The sequence below is a fragment of the Notechis scutatus genome, chromosome 2 (assembly GCF_049901735.1).
Source record: "Notechis scutatus isolate UNSWTSFEM ecotype Mainland chromosome 2, rNotScu1.2, whole genome shotgun sequence".
NCBI lineage: Eukaryota > Metazoa > Chordata > Lepidosauria > Squamata > Elapidae > Notechis > Notechis scutatus.
In genome coordinates, this window is record NC_142010.1 from 243,070,791 (window position 1) to 243,082,836 (window position 12,046).

Below are 12,046 nucleotides of genomic sequence, written 5' to 3' on the forward strand. Positions count from 1 at the left end.
GACATGTAAAACAGTGCTTAGTGTACTTTATAATGCTGATAGGAATGCCAAAAACATTATCGTATTCCTACTTTGCAACATGCAGGCTTGAAATAATGATGCAAAAGATTATTTCATTGTTGTTTGAATATTTCTATTTTCTTTTCTCAAGCTGAGGCTGGATGCTAGATATGGATGTCATCCATTGAGATTATAATTGCTTAAGGCACGAGGTAGGTACACCATGGTCATTATTATGTGCAGCCAAGATCTACCTAAATTTTAGTCTTTCAAAATTTTGCATCAAATGTATGCTTTTGATGTAGGGCAGGGCTTGCCATGTGGTTGGTCCTATACCTTGTTTTTTTTTCCCTTTTTCTCCCCACCGTGTTGCGCAAACATCTTGTGACAAATTATTGTGGGTAGCTATTCTTCTTGAATGGTTCGTGTAGATACCTGCTCTTCACCTGTTTGGCTTGCTGAATACTATAGTGGGTTCTCACTCTGCTTGTAGGTTTCCATTCTCTTGTCTGCCTAACAACCTAACCAGGACACAAATCATGAAGTTACTTCAAAACTGTCAATGCATCTTACAAGACCAACTACATGGCATCCTGCCATACACAAAAAGCATTTCGTAATCTGTAGAATGTAGCTTCCAAGATCTGCAAGTGGGCATCACACACCGCCCAGAGGCTACCAAAGAAGGACAGATTATGCAGTGTAAATATCACTTGGAGGTGGGAGATACCTTCCAATGTAATCTACCAAATTTCCTGCATGGATTTCCCCAATGTCTCTATTGGACAGATGGGGAGGAAGCTAACCACCAGGTTGCAAGAACACAAGCAAGCAGTCAGAGGAGGCAGCAAACTCATTGGTAGTCTTATACTGCAACGAACAAGGACACACATTCAATTTTCAGCTATTAAAATTGTTGGATGTGCAGGGACAAAAACAGCCAGGGGAGTGATCAAATCTTGGGAAACAGGCCCCTTGTCAGTCAACAAGAGTGCTGATTTACCACCAGTCTATCAAGTACTTAGAAAGCAAGGGCTGGGCAACACAAGAAACAACAGCCAATGATTTAAAAGCCAGCATCAACACACCCCAATCAATCATCTAAAAAAAAAAAAAAACCGCAACAGGTACTATAAATATCCCACACAGAACTTCTAGAGAGAAGTTCCCTGAAGATGGACTCCAGCATGACTCTGAAAGTTTGAAAGACAAAACTTCAGGCCCTGATGACTGACCCAGATTGGATCCTGCAATCCATCCTTGCTGTAAAGACATATTATCTCACTTATATTGCTTTGCAGTAGAGCATATATTTTAAATAGTTAAACATTTAATGCAAAATTGGTAATATGATACCCACGGAAAATTTATGTGCATGTAGGTTTCTCACTTGTAATCCACAAGACTCCCTGTCCCACTTTGATTTTTCAATATTCTTTTTGATATTCTTCTATTTTGAAGAAAGCAAGTTGGTCCAAATAAATGTTTCAGCTTTTCTTTTGGCCCAGTCCTCTTTGACAACTATGGAACTAAAATGGATGATGTCAAATCGCATTACAATTTTGTTTCCCAGCAGCCATTTGTGAGAGCCCAATCACAATAAGAATACATCTGCTGAACAAAGCTCTGCATTGGCGATAGGAAGGGCATCCAGCCAGTAAATACTCGGCTCCATTCAGTTGCCCAGACTTCACCCCGCAAGGGATTATGGGGTCATTAAAAGAAGATGATGATTTGTGAGAGCACAATATGCTGACTACATTCCAATCCTATTTAGTCATTCCAAACATTTCCTATTCTGAGTACACATTTCCATTTTAATGGATCAACTATAACAATTGTTTTTCAACATTAGCCATTTTAAGATGTGTGAACTTCAACTCCCATTTATTTCTGTGAGTTGAAGACCACACATCTTAAAATGGCTAAGTTTGAGAAAATAGAGGTAGAAGATGATGGAAAAGGCCTTTATGTGGGACTCTGGAGTCTCACTGTTAGATTAATAGTGGGCTAGATTCAGTTTAATGTTGCTTCCATTGTCCTAAGGAAGAAACAAATCTTCTAAAATAATTCTACCACTGTTGTTTTATTTATCTGCTATTTTCAATTTGTTGTTTTACCTCCACTCAAATATTGATGAATAGCCACTGTTCCTGCTGTGTTGTGATTTGTTTTGCTCTTCTACTCTTATTTGGTCTATTGGGATCATTTATTGCTTTTCATATATTCCATAATTTATGTCATCATTCTGCTTAAGTAGATGGCATAGTTGGCCTGTATAAAATTTTTGTTCGTAGTCGGCTCTTTTCTTCTTGTTAAAATTAACAGCAGCTTTGAAGGAGCATTAGAATTCAATCCCTGTTCAGAGAAGCATTATGAATAAATTTGGCAAGCATGGCATTTTCATAAAATGTATTCTCACCTGGTAATAGTTATGTACAATGTAATAGGTTAATGGTGGCTTAGCTTAGCTTCCTGGTTCAGTTCAGACAACATATCTAATTCCCACATAGTCCTTTGGTGCATAGATTTTATATGGGACCAAAGATCAGTAATAGACCACAAGCTTTGCAGATTCAGTCCTTTACATCTTACATAATGTACTGCGATTCAGAACAACCGATTGTGCACCCAGCCAAGCAGATGGCAGCCCACACAAATACCACCTGATTGTTGAATTGCTGCTTACGATTATTTACAGTTAGTGCTTGGTGGCTGGCTTCACATTGCACACTTAACTTGGTTACTAAATTAATCCATGTTTGGAGTTTGTTTGTTTATTCAGTTTTGATGCACCCAGCCAAGCAGATGGCAGCCCACACAAATACCACCTGATTGTTGAATTGCTGCTTACGATTATTTACAGTTAGTGCTTGGTGGCTGGCTTCACATTGCACACTTAACTTGGTTACTAAATTAATCCATGTTTGGAGTTTGTTTGTTTATTCAGTTTTGATGCACCCAGCCAAGCAGATGGCAGCCCACACAAATACCACCTGATTGTTGAATTGCTGCTTATGATTATTTACAGTTAGTGCTTGGTGGCTGGCTTCACATTGCACACTTAACTTGGTTACTAAATTAATCCATGTTTGGAGTTTGTTTGTTTATTCAGTTTTGATGCTGCCCAATTGCAATTGAACATCCACAAGCCCAGCCTATTCTTGTGAATTGAAGGATTTTGATCAAGCCAATCATCAGTTAATTGAGTTTGTACTACATGCTAAGCAACAAGAATACCATCCAAATTTAAAAGTAACCAAGCCATTTTGTGTGTGTGTGTGTGTGTGTGTGTGTGGCTGCTTTGTCATTAATTTATCGCAGCTGAGCATGTTGTGCAAACCCAGCCAGAGAGACCAAGGGGTAGGGCAGAGAAGGCAGCAATAGGCAGAAGATCGCCAGGGGAACAGTGTAAAGAGCAGAGGTGGTATTCAGCAGGTTCTGACCAGTTCTGGAGAACCAGTAGCAGAAATTTTGAGTAGTTTGGAGAACCAGCAAATACCTCTGACTGGCCTCGCCCCCATCTATTCTCTGCCTCCCGAGTCCCAGCTGATCGGCTGGGTCTTCTTTTGCTGCCCTGCACAGGAGAACAGAGCTGGAAAGCAGGTTAGTGGGGTGGGGTGGGAATGGAGATTTTGCAGTAACTTTCCCCCAAGGAGTGGGGAGGGAATGGAGATTTTATAGTATCCTTCCCTGGAGTGGGGGGAAAATGAGATTTTGCAGTGTCCTTTCCCTGCCACACCCACTGTACCACGCCACACCTGCCAAGCCATGCCCACAGAACCAGTAGTAAAATGTTTTGAATCCCACCACTGGGATAGAGGTAACTAAATTAAGCAACATTCGGAAACTAGAGCAATGCTTTTGTCATGATATCATGTTTACTTAAATAGAAGGATATCTTTTTGATAATATTTAGAAGAATTAGGGTTATCATATACTGAGTGCTCAATTAGAGATCAAATAAATAGTTCCATGAAAAAACCTTTGAGAATCTCTGTCTCACCGGCATTGTAAGTGGCTTGCCATGTGTTGAAATCTTTATTGAAACAATTCTGCTTCTTAAAGTCCATATGGCATGTTCTGATTATTAACTTTTTTGATATTTGCATTAGTGTTGAATATCTGTAGCTCAGGTGTAGGATGAGGGTGGAAGTTCATTCTACGGGCTTGTGGTTTCTGAACATTTTGTTTACCAGCGTAGGTAATATCTTCAGCAGAATTTAGGAGATATCAGTGTTCTTCTGTTTATAAGGGCTTCAGGTGTAGGTGTGTCCAGTGAGGGTCTTATGATGGGTCAGCTGAGTTATCAGTGAGTCTTGTGATAAGACGATTACATCAGGTCAGGTTCATTGTGAGGTGAACTGCTGGTGGGGGGGCGGGTTGTGAGAGTTGGTTGAGGGTCGTTGCTGTCTCTGGTTGGCTGGGCAGTTGATTTGGATTCTGAGAGGTTCATAGGCTGGTTGTAGGTCAATGTATCTGTTGATGGAATTGCTTGTGGAATGCCAGGCTTTGATGAACTCATGAGCATGGTGGGTGGTAGCATGGCCAATGAATTTTGTGTTGTTCCAATCAAACTGATGCTGTCGATGTGGGTGGAGATTAAGGATTTGGAATTGTGGCATTTGACTGCCAGCTGGTGTTTGTGATCCTGGTTTTTAACTGATGGGATGTTTGTCCTTCGATATTTGTTCTTTGGTGGTTCTTATTTTGATGGGGTAGTATGGCATGCTATTGCTGAAACCAGTTATGTCTAATTTAAAAAAAAACATTCTCTCATTCCCATGCAAAACGACGGCAGGCAGGTCCACCCTTCCAACTTCTTTGTTGAAATAAGGCAGGATAAAAAGGAATTGCAACCGAGCGCAGGACTGAGAAACCTGTGACTCTCTGAAAATTGTACTGTAATGCTGATTGGTTGTTTTTTTTAATTAACATTGCCCAGAACAATAACCGAAAAGCTATAAGCACATTGCAGTGAACAAATCATAACTGCATGGAAATTAATTAGAAAAATTTAAACTGTTTTATCTAATCACAACAGAGTTTTGTTGTAGTGAATAAGATTTATGATAATCCTGCCTTTTCTTATTTAGTTTGTGTGCTTGCTTTATAGTGATTCTTAGCAAAAGTTATATTGTATTACAAAACATAAGCATAATGAAATCACTAAAATGAAAGGAATAAAAAAAGAAAAGCCTAAAAGCCTGTAAACAAATAAGCAACACAAAATAATTGATTTAAAGCACTTTATCTTTTTTGGACTAAAACAGGGCAACAAATAATTTGATTTTTTGAATGAAAGCACCAAATTCAATTTATCTCTAAAGACTTCCTTCCATGTAAATTCTTCAAAACTGTCCAATTTACCTTTATAAATTTTAACTATTTTATGAATTTATTTATGATCTGTGGGAGAGAAAAAGATATATTTATTCTGCAGCGCCTCTAGAAATGAGGTCCAGATAAATAAACATTATGAAATGTTATTATACTGAAGTGTAACATATATAAGAATCATCCTGCTTGGCTTTGGATAGCAAGTCCATATTTTATTATTGTTGAGTTGGCATCAAAATTAAATATAAGCTTCATTTTCTTTGAGGATTTATTACTTCTTGGCTATGATAGTCATTTTCAAATGAAGAAATAAAGCTGGAATAAATGGTACATTATAAAATAGTAGGAAGGCAGGACAGTTTTAAGTTTCTGCTTGTATCAGCAAGAAAAAAAAAAGTAGCCAGGCACTTTATGGCATAGCTGGCTGGAGAATTCTGGGAGTTGAAGTCCACAAGTCTTAAAGTTGCCAAGTTTGGAGACCTCTCTTCTATGTAAACCATAGTACAGTATCAAGATATATCTGAGGTTCATTCAGAACAATTTGGATGGGAATTCTGCTTTTAAAAAAAAAAAACATTTAATCTTTAAATATTCCCTATTTATTATTTATGTTGGTTAATGGCAAATCATTTTCAAATCACTGATTTGCAACCATATTTGATGGTGTATATTTCCAAGGCTATTGGATATTATCTTTTACTTTCCAGTAATGGAAGCTGAAGGTTTTCATTTGCATGGACTGTGCCCTACGTAGATATAATCTAGGTTAGTATTTCCCACTTAATGTACCTAGATGTTAATTTAAGAATTGCTGGTTTTGAAACCGATGACTGACTTTAACATGGCTTAGGAAACACCTATTGAGGGAGATTGCTGTATGCTTACTACATTGTTTGACTATAAAATAAATGATTCTTGTGGTCAGTCATTACTTACAAAAAAATGGGACAAATAGAAAGCAAAAATAGAATTTGAAGGGCTTCCTAACTTTACTCAAATAAATGGCAGAGATACAAGTTGATGGTCCAATCATATTTCATATGTGATTATTGGGCCACCTATTTCTAACCAATAGTTCAGTACAGTGGTGGGATTCAAAATTTTTTTACTACTAGTTCTGTGGGCATGGCTGGTGGGCACGGCAAAGGAAGGAGACTGTGAAATTTCCAGTCAGAGGTGGTATTTGCCGGTTCTCTGAGCTACTCAAAATTTCCACTACTGGTTCTCCAGAACTGGTCAGAATCTGCTGAATACCACCTCTGGTTCAGTATAATAGATGATCTTTATTTAAACATATGACCCTGCATTGCAAAAATACTATTCTTAGTGTCATTCCTGTTTTACCTGATGATCATAATAGAAGCGTTAAAATAATTTAAGCTACACCAGACAAAAATAAATTCTTAAATGCTTGCAATCACTGGTGAATCATTAATTATTGACCGGCAGTAGTTTCAAAATAAGGAAACAGTGAAAATGTTATATTGCAATTTTTGCAGCAACTGTTATTGTTGTCCTTTGCAAATTTCAGAAATGCAAAGATAGCAAAAAGCCAACATCTGTAAATGTTATATCCATCCTGCTTAAAGCAGTTACTTTACCTTTCAGTAGGAGTTAAATTGACTTACTAAGGAAAACCTTAAAAAGGGCTCATGTACTTACGGAAAATATGTAGTAAGCTGAATGTAAATCAGGACATACTTTCTAGATGGCTACTTCCTATATTGCTAAGTCTAGGGTTCCACTTCAGAGTGTCAAGCTTCAGGCTGTTGAAAGCAGAATAATACATCTCTAAGGGGGTCTGTGACAAGTACTTAAAGAAAGCTGATATATGGACAGGCAGGGTTTGCATCTATTAAGGGCAGCATCCATTGTGTTTTGAAGATAGATAACACTGGAAAGGTGGCAGGAGGGATGTAAGATTTACACAGAGAGTTGAAAGTTCTACTTTTTTATATTTCATTGGGTATTTTACAGTACTTCTCATCAGCAATTAATATGGTTAAGACTGGGGGAGGCAACACAAACAGAATTTCATTATAGGAAGGAATGTTTGTTTTGTTTGAAATGGCAAACAAAAATAAAAATGCATTGAAATACACTTAAAATTTAGGCATTTAAAAAAGAAATCTTGACATATTAATATAGAAATGAATCAAAACAAATTTAGAAGAATAAAAGAGAACGGACAAAAGATAATTCCTTCTATTTAAGCAGCCAGATACATAAAGGTGGGGTATAAATAAATAACATATAATAAGAGAGTTGGAAGGGACCTTGGAGGTCATCTAGTCCAACCCCCTGCTCGAGCAGGAGAGTCTATTCCAAATATTAAAATAAATAGTAAGTAAATAAATAAATATATAATCAAATTCCTGTTTTCCCTTTATATTCTGTATCACTCATTATTAAACAAGTAAAGAAAGAAAAGGAACTCCCCCACTCCTAAAACACTTCCTTTCAACCAAAATCTCTTGACTGAACCATTCTTTGTGATCCATTTCTGGGCTACAGCAGACAAGTTATACAGATAAAGAGTTGGCTTGATATCAAACCAACTCTATCAAACCATATCACAATATCATAATGTTTGATATTTGATATCACAATATCATCTGGAACTTTGGGCAAGAGTGACCACATCATATTGAAATTCAATGTAATGTAAACACAAGCAATAGAATATGTGTTTGTTACATTTTAAAAGAGCTGATTTTAATAAATTCTGAGACTGCCTAAGAAAAATTCCATAGATGAAAATTCTAAAAGGGAAAATAACTCAAGAAGCAATGGAAACTCTGAAAAATATAATTGTAAAAGCCCAGTCCAACACAATACCATTGAAAAAGAAAAACAAGAAATCCAAGAATAAACCAGCATCGTTGCACAAAGATCTCTCCAATAAACTGAAAAATAAAAGTTGTTTCTGATAAACTATAAAGGATAAGTTCAAAAGATGGAAAAAGGGACACCTAACTAAGGCAGAATATCAAGCAGAATCCAGGCAGAATCCATACCTGAGTTTTATTAGATATTTCTTCCCAGAGGACTGACATTTCTGTGTGAGAAAACTAAAGCCATGTTTGATGCCCCTGCCTCTATTCCACACATATAGCAAGTATTGAAGGGGCTTTATCATTGCATTTTGTGATTGTGATGTAGAAGAAGAGAAGTACATTTCCAAATGGAAAAAAAAAATGAAAATTCATCAAAAACAAACAAAAGCCTGAGATTAATAAAAGTCTGAATCAAGCCACAGTAACATCAGCATGCCACAATATCATATCATTAGGACACCGTTGTGCAAATGAGAAGAATTATGTATTTCTGTAGTTAGAACATGAACCACAATTGCATAATTCAAATAATTTGCAGAATAGAACCATGATGCTTGTAATATGACACATGTGATGTCATTCACCCTGACCTCCCCTGTCCAACATAAAAAATTGCATATATGCCTAACAGATGGGCCTTAAATCTTTTCATCTCATCAATTACTAGGATATTTGATTCAGAATATCAAATTTATCAACTCAAAATATCTGAGTTGATAAATTCTGCCTTCATGTGTTATATGCTTTATTATAAAATTTCAACTGAGTCCATAGCACAGACAAATTTTGCCAAGAATGGGAGATTTTGAGTTTTAGTTCTGCCTTAAACACAAAGACAGATGGAAGATTTTGGCCAGCCACTCTCCTACAGCACTAGGAAAGAGGCAAAGTGGCAAACCACTTCTGAAAAATATGTCAACTATAGGGACTAGTCTAAGCAGTCCTCAGGACTCAAAATAACACTGAAGGATTCAAAAAAATATTTTTCAAGGTGATCAAGTAGCAAGACTGCTAGAAAATATACCAAAATAGAGAATTTTCTTCATCTGAGGATTAATAGTATTTGGAAATGTTAACCCTGCAAAGGTTAGAAATGTTATGGATACTAACAGAGATTTGTATTAACCAGCAGCAAAAGTCCTTTAATGAATTTGTAAAAACAGGAATTATCATCAGGATTTCCAGGGCCATCAGGAATTTGAAAGTTGGACTCCATTTGATATCATTGATTTAATCTTTTACTTTATTTAACAAATTTATAAGTTGGCCATTTCACTATCAAGTGACTCTGAGCGGTGTATCTTAATACATGTGTTGCAAGTTTTCTGTGGTTTGTTTGAAACCAAACTTTTTCTTTTTTAAGACACAACAGACTGGTTTTTTTTTTTTTTGTGATAGGGTGGATAGAAAAGAAAAAATCTCTGCCCCTTTTTTTCTTTTTGGTGACTTATGTCTGGAAGGGAATTTGGCTCTGAGAAAAAAAAAAGGCTCCCTCCTTATCTTCAGCATTAAAACTCTCTTAGCTGGCAGGGCTAGATTCACGATCCATTTGCTTCTTCCCAGCCAGCAGCTAGTTGGCACATAATGTCCAATGTCTCTTTCCATTAGAGGAACTCTCCGTGATGCCAATTGAGAAAAACAAGAGCTGCATATTAGAAAATTCTCCAAGTGACCTGACAATGGCTGCACTCTGAAATCTTTGCTCAGTTTGTCCCTTGCTTTGCTATTATATCTGTCTAAGAGGGGAAGGCAGTGGAAGAAAGAAGAAAATTTAAATAAAATGAAAATAAAATATATTTGTTGTTTTATTGCAGTATTGAAGGAGAGAGAGAGAGAGAGAGAGAGAGAGGGAGGAAGGGAAGGGGAGAGAGAGATACATCAACTCCTTCATTTAAAACAGTTTAGTACAGTAGTATTCAACTTACAATCACAACTGAGCTTAAAATCTATGTTGCTAAGTGAGACATTTGTAACTGAATTTTGCCCTATTTTACGACTTTTCATAAATATGAACCAGTTGTCAAGCATTCAAATGTAAATCACATGACCATGAGGATGTTGCAATGATCGTACGTGTGAACAATGGTCATAAGTCACTTTTTTCAGTGTTGCTGTAACTTTGAACAGTCACTAAATGAACTGTAGTAAGTCGAGGACTATAATCATCCAGTAGGAAACCATGTGGGGAGTGGGAAGAGTTAGAAAAGATAGCAGCTGAAATTGTGAAAACAAAAGCCCACTCCCTTTTTTCCATGTATTGCATGATGACACATGTAAAAAAAGACGTGGTCTTTGTGAAGTTGCTATCTTGACTCTTCTCATCCTCTTCACTGAAGATGCCCTAGAAACACATCAATGCTAAGCATTTATATGAAATTTGGGGTCACTGGGAATATATAAATCAAGGGATGTGTGGCTGAAGTAAGGGTAAATGTCATTTGTCAGAATTTAATTTGATGATTGCACATCCCTTCCCACTAAATTGCATTGGCTTATTTATTTATAATTTATAGTTTCCTTAACCATCATTTTGTGATTAAACTAGAACTGTCCATCTCTGCATTATGTGAAGCCATAACCATGATTTGGGAATAATTGTGTTTACACAAGCTAGAATGCGACTTGTGTTGGTTGCACCAAGCCACGGATCCGACCTAAGGGTTAGATCTGGCCCACAGGGCCACCCTGGAAACAGAGAAAGACCAGCCTGTGGTGCTTCTGTGGTGCTTCTGTGGTGCTTCTGCCAGCAAAAATGGGCTCCTGAGCTCCATGGCCTCCTGCAACCCTCTGCCAGCAAAAACAAAGCTCAGGAGGGCTGCACACGGCCCTCCTGAGCTCCATTTTCACTGGCAGAGGGTTACAGGAGGCAGTGGCAGCCAAAAACGAAGTTTGTGAGCCCATTTTCACTGGCAGAGTGCTTGGGCCACCATAGGCGCCCTTGACAGGAATGATGTCAAGCTGGCCACGCCCATGCCAGCACCCAGAGGTCAAACACAACCCTGATGCGGCCCTCAATGAAATCGAGTTTGATACTCCTGGTATAGAGATATAATATGTCTGGCTCAGGTGAATTGGTCAATTCCTATTGCAACCAATGAATCAAACTCAATTGATTCCCCAAAAAGCAGACCCTGCACTTGCAGGAAATATGCTAGAAATGAAAAAAAAAAGCAGAAAGATGAACAGATAGATATAATCTTGCAGTCTATTTAATCAAGGAAAGCCATGGAGAAAAGCTCTCACTGACAGGAAATGCCATGTGATCTTTTCATTGAACATAAATTTGATTATGTATGGAAGACACCAGGAGAAAAATAAAAGCAACTGTTCCATAAACCTAATTTGAAGGAGCTACAAACTTTTTACTACAGCCTGCTGCAAGGAAACTCTTCTTAATGGAAGAGTATTTATAAAACTCATGGTCCAATGGAGATTTAAGAACTGTTGGCTGTCTTGTTACCTTGGCAACCAGCAGTAATTGACACTGATTGCTAGACGTTGTCAGGAAGCAGCAGAATGTACCATTTTCAAGAATGTTTCTCTGGAAAACATAAATTAGTCACCTTCCCAAAACAGATTTGCAACCCTATAGAAAATACAAAAGACATCCTTGAACAGCACCTGCATGCTTAAAGGTCACTCATTTGTGTCTTTTCCACAGATGATTTATAAACAATGTTCTTTATTCCAGATGCTGAAAATAGCTTACAATTTCCCATAAGGGACACATAGTGAAATGGCCCTCATAATGTGATTTCAGCCCTTTTGAAATGACATAGGCTTGGCTGAGTGGATTTGCCAACATCTTAGCATTTATACAATGCTTTAGCCTGTCCAGAGTAATTGAGATAATTTGGTGCACTAATTCC